The sequence below is a fragment of the Miscanthus floridulus genome, chromosome 18 (genome assembly GCF_019320115.1).
Source record: "Miscanthus floridulus cultivar M001 chromosome 18, ASM1932011v1, whole genome shotgun sequence".
Taxonomy (NCBI): Eukaryota; Viridiplantae; Streptophyta; class Magnoliopsida; order Poales; family Poaceae; genus Miscanthus; species Miscanthus floridulus.
In genome coordinates this window covers 47,990,091-48,005,600 of record NC_089597.1, presented here as the reverse complement: position 1 = coordinate 48,005,600, position 15,510 = coordinate 47,990,091, and positions in this window count along the sequence as shown.

Here is a 15,510-nt window from a genome sequence, read left to right as displayed (position 1 = left end):
CAGGCTCGTCGTATACTCCAACTTGGTTGACACAACCCTCACCCTCCACACACCCAAGTCACACACGCAGCACTCTCCCCATAGTCCAGATAACTCCAGTTTCCACCATGCATCAGTGTAGTACAAGCGTAGTAGAAGTAATAAGCAATGAAATATAGCAGCAAGCGTGTGTCTAGCCTAATAGCAGGGTAAGCGGGGATAAGGTTGTGTCAAGGTAAAGGCCATCAAGTAAGCATACTACCATGCAAGTCCTATCGTTAGTGTGATTATAATAATAAAGTAAAGCAATAACAGCTCTATATTAGCCATGCGTAATAGGTGCTACGAGATTGGGTGAGATGTGGCACCTTCAGTGTAGTTGTCTCCATACTCCTCATGGTACTCTCGGTCCTCGTCCGTCTGGTTCTCCTCCGAGTCTGCAAACGATCGCATTATAGTCGCGTTAGCGACGTCTATAGATTAGCACAAAAAGCAATGAAAATTCAAAATAGCCAAATGCACTCAATCATGGGTTCATTGCGTAGAGCTTGATTTTAGATGAATTTTGGTCCTGGTCTTGTATTTTTCTGAGTTCGTATGAATTAGCTATGAATTTCTGAAGTTTCAATCATTTCTGAAAAAGGGAAAAGGTTGAATTAATATCGTGCTGACACGTGTCACGCTCCTATTGGTCCACGTGGCATGCTGACATCAGTATGACATCAGCATGACATCATCGTCTCGACTCTGGTACTGACAGGTGGGTCCAGAGCTGCTGACGTCAGCAACTGACGTTATCATGACGTCAGCATGACGTCATCTCGGCTGTTTCATCCTCCGACAAGTGGGTCCCGCGTGGCGGTGTTACTGACATGTGGCCCCGGCCAACGGTCAACATTGACCGGTCAATGGTCAATACAGGTCGGGCCCAAACTGGGCCGGTTGGGCCTGGATACGGGCTGGGCTTAGGCCCGCCACGTGGCGCGCGCTGGTGCGGCCAAGTTGTCTTACTGGGCCACTAATGGGCTGTGGTCCACGAGTGCAGGTGAGGCACGGTTCATGGTGAACCCGCCTGCGTTGGTCCATAGACCGCAGAGTCGGTCTATGAAGGACTTGGTCCACTTACTCCTTCCCAGGGTTCGGTTCACGTGCACCAAGTGCACGGACGTGTGGCCGGCGAGGGGAAAATCCCCATCTTCTTCCCCGGCGTGCTCCCGCCGGTGGTGAACTCCCCAGCGAGCCTCACCCGTGGCACCGGTGCTCAATTTAGGTGGGCAAAAGCATCCCCATGCCATGGCGATTGTGATGGTGGGGTCAGGGCGATGGCTAGGGCTTCCAAGGGCTCTGGCCACGGTGAACGACGGCTCGTCGTGGCGTGTCGACGGCGACAGGGCGATGTGGTGGCTAGGAGCGTGCTTGGCGGGGCGCGTGAGCTTCCCATGGCTCCAGTGAACAGGGCGGGTGAGACACGGAGGCGCCAGGCGCTCCCAGCGGTCCTGGCCATGGTGGAGTCAAAGCGGTTGCAGCGGCGCTCCGGCCGTGGCGCGGTGTGGTCAAACAGGGGTCCTCTGGTGGCCTTCGTCTACCTCGATCACGAGCGTGGCGTGTTCCACGGTGAGGAGGAGCCAACCAAGGTGGTGGCATCACCTCTACCGTGGTGATGTGGCCACGGTGGCATCGCCACGGCCGTGTTCGTGGCTGCGGTGTGCACGCTCGTGCGTGCTCGGGTGCGTACTCAAGCGCGTGCTCGGGTGCGTGCTTGAGCGCATGCTCGGGTGCGTGCTCGAGCAGGGACGGCCCGATGTCGCCATGGCATTAGTAAGCTCGTGCTCGTGCGTGCGGGGTGTAGTTGGCCACGGCTTGACCTCAAATTGGCTTAGCATAGCACCGCAAGGCTGAAGAAGATGATCATGGAGGTCTTTTGGTGGCAGTCTGGCTAGGCCAAAGCTCGAAGCTTCAGCAAGGTTTCGATCATGGCGGTGCACGTTCCATTTGGCTAGGGAGGTGGTCTCAGCAAGATGGCTCACCACGGGGAGCTCAAAGGCGATGGTGGTGGTGCGGTGTCGACGGTGTAGCAGAGCCGAGCCAGGATAGAGGTACTCGCCGTCTTCCGCGCCGGCGGCTCCTCCCTTTTGCTCTGGCAGCGGCGTCCTTCTCCGCACCTCTCCTTCTCCTCTTGTCCCTTGGCTTAGTGTGTTGGTGCGAATCGCATGGTGGCAACGAGGTGAATGGAGGGCTAAGGCTCGGGGTCCACGGACGTTGGCTTTTATAGCCGAGCTCCAAGGGCTCCAATGGCGGAAGGCGATCGGGCGGTGGTGATGCATGCGGCGCATCTGACTGCTCTCGCGTGTAGGGGCAGTTGCGTGGGAGTGGCGCTAAGGTGGGGGACAGGGTCATGCGATGTGTGTGGCCCCGGGTCCGCACCTGCTCTACGGTCGGCTCCCGGTCACATGGTGGAGGGAGCGTGGGGAAGACGATGACGCTATAGCTGGGCGGCTGACAGAGGGGGCCCGTTTGTCAGCTTGTCCTAATGTGGCGGCGTGCGGTGCATGACGGCTGACGGGTGGGTCTGGCTCGTCAGCGGCTTGTGCGCGCGGGGGCGGTAGGGTGTTGCTGGGCCGGCTTTGTGGGCCACGTGCGCGAGTGGGAGGGCAGGCGGGCTCGGCCGAGCTAGCTCGCAAGGCCGAGCAGGCCTGGGCTGCTGCTGCTCCCTCCCTCTTTTCTTTTCCATTCCTCTTTTTCTTTTGTTTTTCTTTTCTTTATTTGCTTCAAATTGATTTGGAGTTTGAACCATATAGCTTCACACACTTATACATGGTATATGTAACTTGTCCAAGGGTTAGAATGGTGGCCTAGACTCATCCCATATATTTGGGATTTATTGAGTATTTTTGCTATACCGAAATTAGTTATAGTTTTCTATTTTATGTATTTTATCCTTTGAGTTGAGTATTAATTGTTTGAAGGTTTATTAATTATTAAAGGAGTTAGTCAAGTATCACATAAAGCAATGAAAATCCAAATCACATGTTATAATAATAATTATTCATGCAAGGTTTTACGTGTTGGGGATTTAAACACGCATATAGGACATGGGTCATGATATGGTTATGAAAATGACTACTTAGGTTATACTTACATGCAGTACCTAGGGTTGGCTCCTACACATGGCACTCAACATTGCATGGGGTTAAAGCAAGAATTTTTTAGTTGGGATTTTTGGTGTGTGGATTTTTGGGTTGTTACAGTCCTACCCCCTTAACAGAATCCCGTCCCCGAGATTTAAGGCATAACGTACCCTTCGAAGAGATAATGATATTGTAGCCGGAGGTCAGACTCTTTCTCCCATGTTGCTTCTCTCTTAGTGTGATTGCTCCATTGGATCTTGCACATAGGAATAGTTTTGCTTTGGGGCTCTTTGGTATCTCTACCCAGAATTCTAATAGGATGCTCTTTATACTCGAGAGTGTTCTGAATGTCAAGTGTATCAGTCGGGATCACTTCATCGGGCACTCTCAAACACTTGCGTAGCTGTGAGACATGGAATACGGGATGTACACCCACCATTCCTCAGGTAGCTCAAGTTTGTAGGCGAGCTTTCCAATCCTCTTGCAAATCGTGTATGGGCCAACAAATCTAGGGACAAGCTTTCCTTTCACCTAGAATCTGACAGTTCCACGTAGCGGGGATACCTTAAGATAGACAAAATCTCCCACATTAAACTCAAGTTCTCTTCTTCTTTTGTTAGCATAGCTCTTGTATCGACTTTGAGTAGTTCTCAAATTCTCCTTTACTTGAGCAATTCCTTCTTCGGCATCTTGAATCTTAGCAGAGTCAAAGAACGATCTTTCTCCTGGTTGGGACCACATCAAAGGTGTCTTACAAGGTCTGCCATACAGAGCTTCGAACGGCAACATCTTGATGCTGGCTTGGTAGCTGTTGTTGTAAGAGAACTCTGCATAGGGTAGGCATTTCTCCCAATCAGAGCCATAATTAAGTACACTAGCGCGAAGCATGTCATCTAAGATCTGATTTACTCATTCCGTCTGTCCATCTTTCTATGGGTGATAAGCGGTACTAAAATCAAGTTTGGTTCCAATGGACTTGTGCAGGGCTTCCAAGAATCGGGACATAAACTGAGGACCACGATCAGATACAATACTAGAGGGAGCTCCATGCAGTCTGAGAATATGCTCAACATATAGATCTGCTAATTTTTTTAGCATCGGTCTTAGTCTTAACTGGTACAAAGTGAGCAACCTTGGTCAAACGATCAACAATCACCCAAATGGAATCATTGCCTTTCTGTGAACGGGGTAATCCAACTATGAAATCCATGGATATGCTCTCCCATTTCCACTCGGGAATGTCAAGAGGCTTTAACAATCCTACAGGCCTTTGATGTTTAGCCTTGACTCTATTACAGGTGTCACATCATGCCACATGTCCCGCAATGTCTGTCTTCATGCCTTTCCACCAAAAGTGTTTCTTCAAGTCTTGATACATCTTTAACCTCCAGGGTGAATACAGTACTTAGAATCATGAGCTTCTAACAGAACTTCCTCTCATAGTGCTGGATCTGAAGGTACACAGATTCTATCCTTGCACCAGATGGTTCCTTGTTCATCTTCATGGTGGTTGGTCTTGTAGCCTAGTTTCATTAGACCACGGAGATATTCAATCTCTTCACAATTTTTCCAAGCTTGATGAATGTGATCTGGAAGATCATACTGTATGCGGAGCTCATTCAACAAGCCATGTGGTAGTATCTCAAGCTGGAAATCTTCAATCTCTTCCTTGAGCTTAGGTGGTACGGATTCAGTGATCAAAGTGTGATAGTAACTCTTGCGACTGAGAGCATCTACGACTACATTAGCTTTTCCTGGATGATAGTGAATTTCTAGGTCATAGTCCTTGATCAATTCTAGCCATCGGCGTTGCCTCATATTCAGATCTTCCTGAGTGAAAAAGTACTTCAAGCTCTTGTGATCGGTGTAGATATCACACTTGTTGCCTATCAAGTAGTGCCTCCAAATCTTCAAAGCATGCACAACTGCTGCTAACTCAAGATCATGAGTAGGGTAACGGTTCTCGTGTTCTTTCAACTGTCGAGAAGCATAAGCTATCACTCTTCCACCTTGCATCAATACACAGCCAAGTCCTTGATGGGATGCATCACAGTAGACCACGAAATCTTTGCTGATATCAGGCAATGCTAGCACGGGAGTTGTGGTAAGCTTCTATTTCAATTCCTGGAAGCTTTGCTCGCACTCAGGCGTCCATTCAAACTCCTTGGTCTTCTTCAGAAGGTTGGTCATTGGATGGGCTATCTTGGAGAAGTTCTCAATGAATCGGCGATAATATCCAGCCAATCCTTCTGACTTCTGTCACATTATGGGGTTGATCCCACTCTTTCACAGCTTCAATCTTGGCTAGGTCAACTGCAACACCTTCAACTAATAGTACATGGCCTAGGAAGGCAACTTTTCATAGCCAAAATTCGCATTTGCTGAACTTTGCGTAGAGTTGATGTTGGGCTAGTTTCTCAAGCATAGTTATTAGATGATGTTCATGTTCTTCAGCAGTGGGTGAATAGACAAAGATGTCATCAATGAATACTACCACGAACTTATCCAGTTCATCCATGAAAACCTTATTCGTCATGTTCATGAAGTATGCGGGAGCATTCGTGAGTCTAAAGGACACCACAGTGAACTCAAACTGCCCATACCTAGTCACGAAAGCTGTCTTCGGGATGTCACTCTCTCGAATCTTCATCTGATGATAGCCAGATCTAAGATCAATCTTGGAGAAATACTTGGCACCTCTGAGCTGGTCAAGCAGATCATCAATTCTTGGCAAAGGGTACTTGTTCTTGATGGTGACTGCATTCAGGTTCTGGTAATCAATGCACATTCTCATTGAGCCATCCTTCTTAACAAACAGAATAGGGGATCCCTAGGGTGAAGCACTAGGGTCTAATATATCCCTTCGAGATGAGCTCATCAAGCTATTTCTTGAGCTCGGCTAGTTCGTTAACTAACATGCGATAGGGTCTCTTGGCAATGGGTCCTGTTCCTGGCAAAAGATCAATGATAAACTCCACATCATGGTCTGGTGGCATACCTGATAATTCTTCAGGGAATACATCGGGATAGTCTCTGACCACAGGCACATCATGAACTGTCTTCTCCTCTTTTTGTGATTCTGAACTGGCTTTAAGGGCACATAGGATAGAAGTGGACTTTCCTGACTGAGGTTCACACCTAATAACTTGGCCTGATGGGTGGGTCACTTGGACGTATCTAGGTGAACATGATATGATACCTCGGTGAATGGTTAGCCAATCCATACCTAAGATGACATCTAGGCTCATGGAAGGTAATAGGGTTAGGTCGGCTTCAAAGATAAGACCCTCAATGGTAAGACTCACTCCCTTACAGATGTGGGTGCACTTTAGGTCTCCTAAAGGTGAGCTGGTGATGATAGGCTTTCCACATGGGATTACAGGCAGGTCATGCTCTCATGCAAACTTGGATGATATGTATGAACAAGTTGCTCCAGAGTCAAATAGAACTGATGCAGTATTGCCATTAGCTAAAAACATACCGTACACAACATTAGGGGCAGCCTGTGCTTCCTCGGTGTCTAGATGGTTGAGACATCCACGAGTAGCAGATCCCTTGAACTGAGACTTCTAAGCGGCTGAGTTCTGAGGGCACTCAGTGGCTTTGTGACCCGGTTGGCCACAAGTGAAGCAGGTGAAAGGTGCACCGCCTGTAGGGGTTAGCGCGGGTGCCTTTCCATTTCCAGTGCTTGGTGCAGAGCGGTTCTGTGCTGGGCATTCATTCGCTGAGCGGGAACGGTTGGAACGGTCCTGAGTGTTGCGATCCTGAGCATAACGGTCCCAGGTGTAACGATCCTGAGTAGGGCGGGAGTATTTGGTGGTGTAGCCTCTACCACCCCTACTCAATCCAAGGTTGTCATACCTGTTGTGGCAAGAGCATTCCCTAGATGGTGCATCTCTATGGAACCTCTTGCAATCACGGCCACGGAAAGACTCCTCAGGCTCATGCTTCCTCTCCCTGTACTCCTCTCTAGCTTCAGCATGGTCCTTCTCGATCTGGATGCAGCGATCCACTAGAGCACGCAGCGTGCTACTCTCAATACCGACAAACTTCAGCTTGATGTGTGGGTTAAGTCCCTTGCGGTAATAGTACCGCTTCTCCTTCTTAGAGTTCACAACATAGGAAGGTGCATAGCATAGAAGGTTGGTGAAACAAGTAGTGTACTCAGTCACCCTATCCTTTCCCATCTTGGTGTTGCGGAACTCCTTGGTTTTGGCCTCCATGATACCCTTGGGAATGTGATACTCAGTGAATGCTTCGGTGAACTCATCCAGGTGCGTGCTGCACCTGTGAGCTGGTGTGCGGCAGCTCCGACACACTCATCGTCGATGAAAGTAGTGAGGTCAAGCTTCTTCTCCATCTCCTTGAGCCAGTCATCGGCTACAAGCGGGTCAGGGTTGGTGCCATCATAGGTAGGTGGCCTTAGCTTCAGAAATCCCTCCAGCTTCCTCTGGAAGTCATTATGCTGACCTCCCTGGTGATGGTTTGCTCCGTCAACAAGAGCTACAAGAAGCTGGGTCTGTTGCGCCATCACCTCTGCCAGGTTCAATGGTGGTGGTGGTGGAATGTTCTCCTCAACAAGCGGCGAGGTATTCTCCAGGTTGAAGGGTATCCCTCCACGTCCACGGCCACAGCCACGGCCACGGCCACGGTTGTTGCCACCACGCCCCCTGTTTGGTTCGACTGGTTTGGGGGTAGGCGCACGTCCATGGTTCATTAGGCGAGTAGATCGGCGGTTCGGCATCTGCATCACGGATCATAGGAATTTTAGTGCTTGTGCCATAAGTGCTTATAATTTAGTATGATTACATGATTTTGATGATTTAAAGAAAAACATTTATACTATCCAACACTCATTACAAAGAAGCAATAAGATCCATAAGATGCAATAAGATCCAAAACATTCATTACATGGGTTTTATTACATAGCATCATCTCCAGTAGCTACACTTGGAGACTCGCGAGAATCGTACTACGCATAGTGTCTCATATTACATCTCATAAGGGGTACAACTTATGGAAGCCACTGACATGACTCATGACCACACAGGGTCATCTATTCTAACTCGTACACTGCAGCTGGGATACGACTGTTCTCGATCTCGATCTCCTCGTCAGACTTGTGAAGTTGGGACATGTACTTCAAGGCCTCGACGAGCTCCTCAGTAGGCTTGGCTCCAAGTAGGGTAGGGCAGGCGTCTAGGTTGAGGCAAGTTGGGGCTAACTCAAACTCCTCTATCCTAGGCTTTGTCTTGATGCGAATCTCCTTGGGTAGCTGATCCCACATACCCTTCATCTCCCTGAGGCGCTTCTTGTCAGACTTCTGCCAAGCCTACCAAGTCCTCTCACACTTGTCTTGTAGGTACTCGTTCTGCCTGAGTGCCTCAATCAGGTGACTCTAGTTGCGAATGGCCTTCTTCCTAAACTCCACTAGCTCCTGAGTCATGGTCTTGTTATAAGATTAGATTTTCAGCATATTAATCCCCTTGGACCTCTCTCTATCTTCTCTGCGGTTGAACTTGGCCTTCTTGTCGTCCAACTCTCTCTACAACTCCAAGACCTTGCTATCAAGGTAGCAGTTCCTGTTGCCTAGGTCGGCGGCTTTGTCCTGTAAGTCAGCGACCTCGTCTCTATGGACTTCTTCACGACGGTTGAGCTCGTCATGTAGCTTGGCAACTGTCTCAAGCGGACTAGCTCGCTCCTGTGCTCCCTGCGAGTCTCGCTCCTGGTACTCCCATAGAAGGGCCTGGTCCTAACATCTCCTCTGCTCAAGCTAGGATACGTACCTGTCCTACTCTAGTAGGTGGATAGCCGAGACACGAAGGCATCTATCCTCCTCGGCAAAGATAACTCCGCTAGCTGTGAAACTTTGCTCGCTAGGGGTAAGGCTGAGGTCGAGGGCCTAGGAAAGTAGACAGAACTCTATCGTCTTCAGGTGCTCGTAGTGGTCCCTCATCACTCTGCGAAGTGCCTTGTGTGAGGCAGCTCGTAGTTCCTCCTCAACTATGTCCTCTATAGTTAACTCGGTGAAAGTTGGGACATGAGGTAAGGTAGTGCTAGCAGGGAACTTGGCTGAGGTGACAACCGGTCCTTCGATTCCTCCTTCCCGAGCTAACTTCCCAGTGTAGGTGACCTTGACAAGCTCGTCAAGGACTCCTAACATGACGAGAACTCGGCAGAGGGTCTGTGAAAAACCCTCAAGCTCACATAGGTTGAAGGTAAGCTTGGTGTGGTCCAGAGGTAGCGGTCCTAGAGGCGGCCATTCGACGTTCGTTGCCGTCTGCATGTTTTAAGGAAACATGTGTTAGCAGGTCCATAATTAGATAAGCCTTGCATAAAAGTAAATGCAGGGTCGGTATATAACTGAAAGAAGGGTTGTTCTCATCCTATTCTATCGTCCATTTCTGAGGGTTTCGTCCTAGGGTCAAGTATGGCTCTGATACCAACTAAAACGACCTGATTTCCGTGAAGGAAAATCCACAAAGTCGAAGTGTAATAAGACCGTTGTAGATCATATTACCCAAATCCCAGTCGAATATCACATCCATACAACGTAATATCAGAGTACAAATAATGCAAAATTACATAAATTATTACATCACCACATTGGCAGAATCAAAAGTAGCATTCATTCAGAACAGCTTGAAGATAAGATCACCAAACTCAAGCGTAGGAACGAACCCCTCAACCATCAAACTCCTTGGAGCTATACTCCTCAGCAGTACCTGTGTGTCAAAATTTATCAGTATGATTTGTACTAGCCACTCCCACCCTATGAGCATTGCTTTGTGGAAATTGGATGTAAGTTGGATATAATCAAAAGGAACCTATAAGGCTGGGGTTTCCTATGTTTTAGCATATCAAGTATATAATAGTATAGTCAAGTTTTAACACCATTTCCACACCCATTCCACCCCTTTTTCTATCCAGAGCCAGGTTTCAATCTTGGGATCGATATACCACCATCTCCATATCATCACCATACCATCGCTCAGTCAACAGGCCAACTCCCTCTCGGCACTGTCTCATGGCCCGTAGCCCCTGGCTACGACCGACACTCTCTCATGGGGGAAGAAGAGAAGGACTCATCTCGCTATCTAGTTTAAGCGAAACCCAGGAAAGTTCCATAGCCGACAAGTCGGCATATGTATCGATCAATCAACCACACACTCTACAGAGGTTTTACATAACCACAAGATCCGCCTTCCTCGCTGACCGTCGTCAACTGGGCTGATTCCGGCCGCTTGCTAGCCTAGGATAATGCCACTCTACCATTCAGCCCTGGTACACCCCAAGCCTAGTCTGGGGTGGCTGAAACTGAGTCATGAGCCGAGTCCATAAGGTCTCCATGAAGTCTCGGAAGGGTGTAGGGGAAATCCTCCACGCCCTGTACCTCCTCGCATTGTCCACTATCAACCTAGCATTAGTGGCAATATCCTACCAAGTAGTCCGGTTGTCCCGCACCATATAGGGCGAGTGGTACGTAAGGCTTCTCGGTGAATCTGAGTACTAGTAAGTCCTTAGGGATGACCAAGCCAGAATGTCTTCATCAGGGTTTCCATTTACCGTGCCACCACAACACCTCCACCCCGGGCTCCTCCCATCATAGGTTCACACCTAGGGCCACCTCATATACCATTTACCCACCACAGGTATTCATTCCAGGGGTGCCCAGGTAGCACCTCACGGCAAGACTTGCCCCAGGCTCGTCGTATACTCCAACTTGGTCGACACAACCCTCACCCTCCACACACCCAAGTCACACACGCAGCACTCTCCCCATAGTCCAGATAACTCTAGTTTCCACCATGCATCAGTGTAGTACAAGCATAGTAGAAGTAATAAGCAATGAAATATAGCAGCAAGCGTGTGTCTAGCCTAATAGCAGGGTAAGCAGGGGTAAGGTTGCGTCAAGGTAAAGGCCATCAAGTAAGCATACTACCATGCAAGTCCTATCATAGTGTGATTATAATTATAAAGTAAAGCAATAGCAGCTCTATATTAGCCATGCGTAATAGGTGCTACGAGATTGGGTGGGATGTGGCACCTTTAGTGTAGTCGTCTCCGTACTCCTCATGGTACTCTCGGTCCTCGTTCGTCTGGTTCTCCTCTGAGTCTACAAATGATCGTATTATAGTCGCGTTAGCGACGTCTATAGATTAGCACAAAAAGCAATGAAAATTCAAAAGAGCCAAATGCACTCATTCATGGGTTCATTGCGTAGAGCTTTATTTTAGATGAATTTTGGTCCTAGTCTTGTATTTTTCTGAGTTCGTATGAATTAGTTTTGAATTTCTGAAGTTTCAATCATTTCTGAAAAAGGGAAAAGGCTGAATTAATATCATGCTGACACGTGTCACGCTCCTGTTGGTCCACGTGGCATGCTGACATCAGTATGACATCGGCATGATGTCATCATCTCGGCTCTGGTACTGACAGTTGGGTCTAGAGCTGCTGACGTCAGCTGCTGACGTTATCATGACGTCAACATGATGTCATCTCGGCTGTTTCATCCTCCGACAAGTGGGTCCCGCATGGCGGTGTTACTGACATGTGGCCCCGGCCAACGGTCAACGTTGACCGGTCAATGGTCAATACAGGCCGAGCCCAAACTAGGCCGATTGGGCCTGGATACAGGCTGGGCTTTGGCCTGCCACGTGGCGCGCGCTGGTGCGGCCACGTCGTCTTACTGGGCCACTAACGGGCCGTGGTCCAAGGGCACATGTGAGGCGCGGTTCATGCTGAACCCGCCTGCGTTGGTCCATAGACCGTAGAGCCAGTCTATGAAGGACTTGGTCCACTTACTCCTTCCCAGGGTTCGGTTCACGTGCACCAAGTGCACGGACGTGTGGCCGGCAAGGGGAAAATCCCCATCTTCTTCCCCGGCGTGCTCCCGCCGGTGGTGAACTCCTCGGCGAGCCTCACCCATGGCGCCGGTGCTCAATTTAGGTGGGCAAAAGCATCCCCATGCCATGGCGACTGCGACGGTGGGGTCGGGGCAACGGCTAGGGCTTCCTAGGGCTTTGGCCACAGTGAATGGCGGCTCATCGTGGCGTGTCAACGGCGGCAGGGCGATGTGGTGGCTGGGAGCATGCTTGGCAGGGCGCGTGAGCTTCCCGTGGCTCTAGTGAACAGGGCGGGCGAGACACGGAGGCGCCAGGCGCTCCCAGCGGTCCTGGCCACGGTGGAGTCGAAGCGGCTACGGCGGCGCTCCGGCCGCGGTGTGGAGTGGTCAAACGGAGGTCCTCTGGTGGCCTTCGTCTACCTCGATCGCATGCATGGCGTGTTCCATGGCGAGGAGGAGCCAGCCAAGGTGGTGGCGTCACCTCTACCGCAGTGATGTGGCCACGGTGGCTTCGCCATGGCCGTGTTCATGGCTGCGGTGTGCGTGCCCGTGCGTGCTCGTGTGCGTGCTCGGGTGAGTGCTCGGGTGCGTGCTCGAGCAGGGATGGCCCGATGTCGCCATGGCGTTAGTAAGCTCATGCTCATGCGTGCGGGGTGTAGTTGGCCACGGCTTGACCTCAAATTGGCTTAGCATAGCACCGCAAGGCTGAAGAAGACGATCATGGAGGTCTTTTGGTGGCAGTCTGGCTAGGCCGAAGCTCGAAGCTTTAGCAAGGTTTCGATCATGGCAGTGCACGTTCCATTTGGCTAGGGAGGTGGTCTCAGCAAGATGGCTCACCGCGGGGAGCTCGAAGGCGATGGTGGTGATGCGGTGTCGACGGTGTAGCAGAGCCGAGCCAGGACAGAGGTACTCGCCGTCTTCCGCGCCGGCGGCTCCTCCCTTTTGCTCCGACAGCGGCGTCCTTCTCCGCGCCTCTCCTTCTCCTCTCGTCCCTCGGCTTAGTGTGTTGGTGCGAACCGCACGGCGGTGGCGAGGTGAATGGAGGGCTAGGGCTCGGGGTCCACGGACATTGGCATTTATAGCCGTGCTCCAAGGGCTCCAATGGCGGACGGCGATCGGGCGGTGGTGATGCGTGCGTCGCATCCGACGGCTCTCGCGTGCGGGGGCAGTTGCGTGGGCGTGGCGCTAAGGTGGGGGACAGGGTCATGCGATGTGCGTGGCCCCAGGCCCGCGCCTGCTCCGCGGTCGGCTCCCGGTCACGTGGTGGAGGGAGCGTGGGGAAGACGACGACGCTGTAGCTGGGCGGCTGACAGAGGGGGCCTGTTTGTCAGCTTGTCCTGATGCGGCAGCGTGCGGTGCATGACGGCTGACGGGCGGGTCTGGCTCGTCAGCGGCTTGTGCGCGCGCGGGCGGTAGGCTGTTGCTGGGCCGGCTTTGTGGGACACGTGCGCGAGTGGGAGGGCAGGCGGGCTCGGCCGGGCTGGCTCGCAAGGCCGAGCAGGCCTGGGCTGCTGCTGCTGCTCCCTCTCTCTTTTCTTTTCCATTCCTCTTTTTCTTTTGTTTTTCTTTTCTTTATTTGCTTCAAATTGATTTGGAGTTTGAACCATATAGCTTCACACACTTATACATGGTATATGTAACTTGTCCAAGGGTTAGAATGGTGGCCTAGACTCATCCCATATATTTGGGATTTATTGAGTATTTTTGCTATACCAAAATTAGTTATAGTTTTCTATTTTATGTATTTTATCCTTTGAGTTGAGTATTAATTGTTTGAAGGTTTATTAATTATTAAAGGAGTTAGTCAAGTATCACATAAAGCAATGAAAATCCAAATCACATGTTACAATAATAATTATTCATGCAAGGTTTTACGTGTTGGGGATTTAAACACGCGTATAGGACATGGGTCATGATATGGTTATGAAAATGACTACTTAGGTTATACTTACATGCAGTACCTAGGGTTGGCTCCTACACATGGCATTCAACATTGCATGGGATTAAAACAAAAAAAAATTCAGTTGGGATTTTTGGTGTGTGGATTTTTGGGTTGTTACAGTACTTCGGCACGGCACGATATGTTAGTCACGCCGTATAGTGCCGTGCCTAGCCATGCCCATGCTAGTGCCGTGCCGGGCGGCCCGTTTGGCCAAGTATATTCGGGTGCCGCCACAATCTCCTTCTGCCGCATCTTCGCTTCAGCTTCAACGACATGGCTTTCGGCATCAAATATTGGCTTCGGCTTCAACAACATGGCTTTTGGCATCAAGTTTTAAGCATACTCTAAGAAAGTTGTCATTAGTTTTTATAATTTATTACAGCAGGCGCGGCCGTGCGGGCACTGTCAGTCGGGCTAACAGCATCAGTCGCCTCATCAGTCGCAGAAACCATCAACCGAACAGCCTGACCGACATGGACTTCAACAATGTGGCGTAGCGTAACTCCTGTTGCGGTATCTTGGCATGGACGACTTCAACAACGTGGCTTTCGGCATCAGATTTATTTAAGCATAGCGTAACGTATCTGTCATCATTTTTCTCTAATTATAACTTCTCATGCATTGCGTTGTATTCATCAAATGGTTAATTTTGAAATAAACAAAGGATGTGTTTGGTTCAGCTATGAGCTGTAAAAAAAAGTTGCTGTGAGTTATGTGCTGTGAAAAAGTTGTAAGCAGTTTCATAAAAAAAAGATGTAAGCAATTTGGTGACATACCTTCTCTCTTTATCTTTTTTTGAAACAACCATAAAACATCTCATTATTTCCACCCACTTGAAAAAGTAGAAAGCTGGAAGCCAAAAACAAGATCCAAAGTGCTGCAACAACTTCTAACTCTACCCGTTTAGTTAGTGTTTTTTTTTCCGCAAAAAAAGCTTTCCAAAAGTTCAACCCAAAATAAACTATGCGACCTCTAGCGTGTGAGCGCTAGGTGGTTGGACCAATGCATCGGATGGCGTGACCAGCACTGCCACGTCAGCCTTACCGGACTATATCATCATAACGCAAAGCTAGTCCTTCACTCTTATCTGCTAGTTTTTCTCTCTCTCCGGCTTATGACACATTAGAACAAAGCACAGTATAAAATTGGTTTTTTAATTCGCACAAGGTAAAAACTAGAGCCCCAGCTAGTAGCAATTTTTAGCTAGCACTATCTGCTCCGGCATATTGCACCATGTCTAGTATTTTCTCTTTCTTGTTAACATCCTCAGAAAGTAACGTTGCAGCTGCTCTCTAATGTTAGCTCGGTCAACTCTTCAATCTTAGCACCTACATACATATAGTAGAGGGATTAGACCATTCTCACACCATACCGACACATGTAACATGCAACAAGGGCACACTTGTCCTATGGCGAACCCATCTGTCAACCTATCTTTAACACCAGCGCAGCTCAGGGTGGGCGTTCGGTTCTCGGTTCGGTTCCAAGAGAATGGGAACCGATTAGTTCCAAAAAAAAAAATAGAACCGAGCGTTTCGGTTCTTGGCTATTTCGGTTCAGTTCCGATTCTAACCGAACTAACCGAATTTGTTCAGACAATAATAAATATACGTGTT